The sequence below is a fragment of the Suricata suricatta genome, chromosome 11 (assembly GCF_006229205.1).
Source record: "Suricata suricatta isolate VVHF042 chromosome 11, meerkat_22Aug2017_6uvM2_HiC, whole genome shotgun sequence".
Lineage (NCBI taxonomy): Eukaryota > Metazoa > Chordata > Mammalia > Carnivora > Herpestidae > Suricata > Suricata suricatta.
In genome coordinates this window covers 104,128,450-104,132,871 of record NC_043710.1, presented here as the reverse complement: position 1 = coordinate 104,132,871, position 4,422 = coordinate 104,128,450, and positions in this window count along the sequence as shown.

Genomic DNA, 4,422 nt, shown 5'->3' with positions numbered 1-4,422 from the left:
GTCTGGATCACAGCTCTGACGTGCTGGGCTAGGAGCGCGTATAAACCTTACAATAGTTCAAGTAAAAGAATATGAGCGCTTGGGCAGCAAAACTTTAGAAAATTTAGAAAGTGCTAAAAAAAAGTGCTCTGTTCTGACCACCCCCACTCGCATACGCACCCCCCCGCCAGCAGAGGCGTTTGCCCTTGATCCTGCGGGCAGTTGTGCAGAGGTGCCCGAGCGGGTACATCACAATGAAAGCAGTGGTTAAGAGGATTATTTGGGCTGCACCGTGCAGGAGGCTCAGAAGACGGAGGGGGACGAGGGACTCAGCAAGGGGACATTAGAACATGCCTATTTCCGACCCTGCTCCCCCAGAAATGGAGGGGGCAGTGCAGGGTGACCATCGCTGCATATCTGGGTCCCTCGGGCTCTCCTCTGCCTGCCTCTGCCCTGCACCTTGACCCCCTCCCGCCGTCCTCGGCAGCCTGTCCTCCACGTGTGCAGGCCAGCCACTCCGCTCGGGGTAACGCCTCTCCGTCTTCCTCCTTTGGGCGGAGTCACACGCCGGCACTCCTGATAAGAATCCTCGTACTTATGAACTCTGGAACAGAGCGCTTGGGGAGGCCAGGCAGGCGCCTACAGAAGCAGCTGATCAGTGTAAGGATCACAGGGTGGCTTTGATCTCCTGTGGACTTCCTGGTGAGAGCCTTCCAGAAACCATCTCATTGGATCCTTACTTCAAACCCACCCGCACCTTCTGTGAACAAGGCAGTTGCGGGCTCAGTGACACACTGGGCCCTGGGCCCGGGCTTCGAGACATCCAGACCCCAACCGGGCACTCTGGCCCCTGCGTGGTGCTGCGTCCCCACACCTCCCGGGAGCCCCTGCCCTTCTCTGCATGAGGGTCTCGTGCATGGAGAAAACTCAGCCTCCTGGAGTTGTGATTTCCTTGTTTGTAGATGATGGGCTGTAGGATAGACGCCTCTGAGCCGTGAATTGTATTTTGCTAGTGAAATCAGATGGAGTCCAATAAAGCAGACCCTGGACTAGATGGTCCCTGAGTTATTTTCAGCATGAACATTCTGGAAACCTTTGTCCTCATCACCTATTCAGTGTTTGTCATGATCTTGAGGGTCTTTGATCCGGCATGTGAAATAACCCATTTGTCTGTGGAAGCTGTGGAAGCAGAGAGAGGCAGTGTGCGTGTGGGTGCACGTGCATGTGGGCGGGGCTGGGGGGCGGGCGGGGGGACTCGGGGTCTACATGAGCAGATGGAGCGGCTGAAGAAGAGAAGCACAAGCGGGGAGACAGACATGTGGCAGGGCCGCGAGCTGGCCTGGCAACATCTGGCTGCGCTCACACGGAGCAGAGCCTGTCACCCCACCAGGGGCTGGAGCGAGCCGGTGGCCGGGCCGACCAGGGGGTGAGGGTGGGGGGCTGGGAACACACGGGTGGTCACTGGCCCTGGGGGCAAAATCAGACCAGCGGCAGAATGCCTTCCAGGAGAACCCAGTCTTCATTTTGTCATTAAAAATATAAAAAGACATTCAGTTTACTTATTTTGGAGAGACAGAGCATGAGCAGGGGAGGGGCAGAGAGAAAGGGAGAGAGAGAATCCCAAGCAGGCTCCATGCTGTCAGCACAGAGCCTGATGCAGGCTTGATCCCATGAGCCAGAGATCATGTACCTAAGCTGAAATCCAGACTTGGACACTTAATGACTGAGGCACCTGAGTGCCCCCATTTTGCCATTTAAAAATTGAGATCAATTAGAAGGCTCATTAAAAAAAAAAGTCATCAGCAGGTTTCACAGCAGCCCCGGGCTTCCCAGGTGCAAGGCCACAGCAGGTGCCTGGGAGCTGGTTGTTGGAGGGGACAGTCAGGGCACTCACGGAAGGGGGCGGTCTGCAGCCTCTGGCAGCATCCTGATGAATGAGCACGGTCCTTGGAACCAACAGGCTTTCCTGATTCAGAGCCGAGGACAAACACGGGGGGCGTCTGCCAGGCGAGCCGGTGCCAGGGCCCCCAACCCCCTGCACCCCGGGCGCTGCTGACGTGAGTGCAACCTGGCCCCCCGCCCCGCAGACCCTGGCCCATGCTCCTGGCAGTGAGTGCTGCCACACGACCGGGGAGCCCTGCTCAGGGCCCCCGTCTGCCCCGGTCACCAGACCTCGACGCTTCAGAGGTAATAGAAGGCAGGTCCACGGCTGGGTCTGGGGGACCCTCATGTCTGCCAGCGGGCAGGGGGAGGGGAAAGGCCCACGTAACTCGCCTTCGTGGAGACGGGCTGCCAGGGAGATGAGATTTTGGTGAGGGTGGGTGGAGGCAGATAATGAGCTCGTGGTAATTTCTAGCCTAAAAACAGTCACCTAAATCGTCACCATTAAGTAAAAGCCTTCTATTTTCCAGTCATCTATGCCAGGCACTACTTCATGGTTGTCATATTCAAACCTGGGAACGCTGTAAGTAGGGACAGTGGCTCCCATTTTATAGAGAGGAAACTGAGGCTTGGATAAACTAGAAGGCTTCCCCCCACCCCCCAAGCTATGTTTAGGAAGTGGGGGAATGTTTGCATCCGGAAGGAGCGAGAGCCCAGGCTGGAGTGACATTCTGACTCCCCTGCTTACCAGCCACGGGATTCTCTGTAAGAAGTACTTGCTGTCTGGATGTCTTAGTTTCTTTACCCGGCACGTGGCGATGGTACCTGCCTCACAGGGTCTCTGTGAGGCTTCTTTTGGGCAGGATATTTAGGCACCTGTTACAGGGCCTTGCAGCGAGCACATGCTCAGTGCGTGGGCACAGTTCAGTCTCTGTGGGCCTGCAGGTCCCTGGCCTATGAGAACTGAGTCTCTCCTATAGCAAGGCCCCTTTGTGGCTCAGTCGGTTAAGCGTCTGACTTTGGGTCAGGTCATGATCTCATGATTTGTGGGTTCGAGCCCTGCGTCAGGCTGTGTGCCTGGAGCCTGCTTTGGATCCCGTGTCTCCCTCTCTCTCTGCCCCTCTCCTGTTTGTGCTCTCTGCCTCTCAAAAAACAAATTAGAAAAAAAATGAAAGGAAGAGTCTCTTGTATGGGGAAGGGGAGTGACCTGTAAATGTTTTCTCCGCCTCCAGTGACTCTTTCCGGACCCTCTGAAGAGCCCCTACACTGAAGGCATTTAGAAAATAGGATAAATGTCACCTGGCTCTCCAAGCCAGGGCGTTCTTGTTCACAGATCCTTGGGAACATGCTCACAGAGGCATATCCTGCGCCTTCCTGCTATGTCCTCCTGACAGTTAGCCTCCGTCCTGCCTTGCTGACCTCTGGGACCAGCGCCGTCACACTGTCTAGGGCGGCTGTTTGTCAACGGCCCCAGTTGTGGCCTCGGGGTGGACGTTATGTTCCATATGGGCCACGGTCACACTCTCTGTAGGATGGACAATCCCAACGCCATGCCCGGCGTTCCCTGAACAAGCCGTGGCCTGGGGACTGGGAAGGCCGGCGCGGTGACGTGCGTGGGGGTGACAGGGCTAGGGAGGGCTGGCTCCCAGTGGAGACGGACACGGGAGGGGAAACATGCCTCTCCACGCCCGAGACGAGGGAGCTCCCGCGGCAGCCGCACCCTCCCGAAGCGGGCAGATGGCCGCTTTCACCCGGCACCCTGAAGCCGAGAGAAAAATACGACACTCCCCACTCTCTGGGGAAGAGATCACACGTACAGTAGCCGTTTCCAGGAGCCCGGGGGCAGTGCAGCCAGACGGGACGGCAGGGACGAACCTGGAATCACAACAGGAGCCTGCTGGCTGCACACGCAGGCGGCCCTGTCAACTGTCGACGCTCCCGCGCATTCTCTGTGACAACAGTGCAGGCGGCCGCCTCGGAGTTTCTTCTCTGCATCACAAAGACTCCCTTCCCTTTGCAATCCAGTGTGTTCGCTCGAAGTGTGTTTGCTTGCCTGATGGGACTGACCTCTCTGCTTTGGTCTGTCACGTGCCCCCGGGGATAGAGCTGCGGCCTGTCACATGCCCCCAGGGACAGAGCTGTGGCCTGGCCTGTCACATGCCCCCGGGGACAGTGCTGTGGCCTGTCACATGCCCCCAGGGACAGAGCTGTGGCCCCATCCCAGGGCTCCAGCGAGCTCACTCCGGCCTCTGGCGGTGCTCCGATCCCAGCACAAGGGTCTCATGGGAACTCATTTCCTCTTGGCCCCTCAAAGTGCCAATTCCCTATCTTGGTTTCAGGAGCAGAGTTCTTAATTCACACCCAGGACTGCCTCACATGTGAAGAATCATTCCTGGCATGTGTTGAATAAAAACTCCGAGGAGGGGAGGATTTCCTTTCCTACATGGCCTGGGAAATGTCCAGTTCCGATTCCTGAAGGGACATGGGCTTTGCCCTGGCTTCGGGCCCTCGGATTGAACCCGGCTCCTGCCACAGTCGGTCCCCTCGACGTCAAGCCCCAGC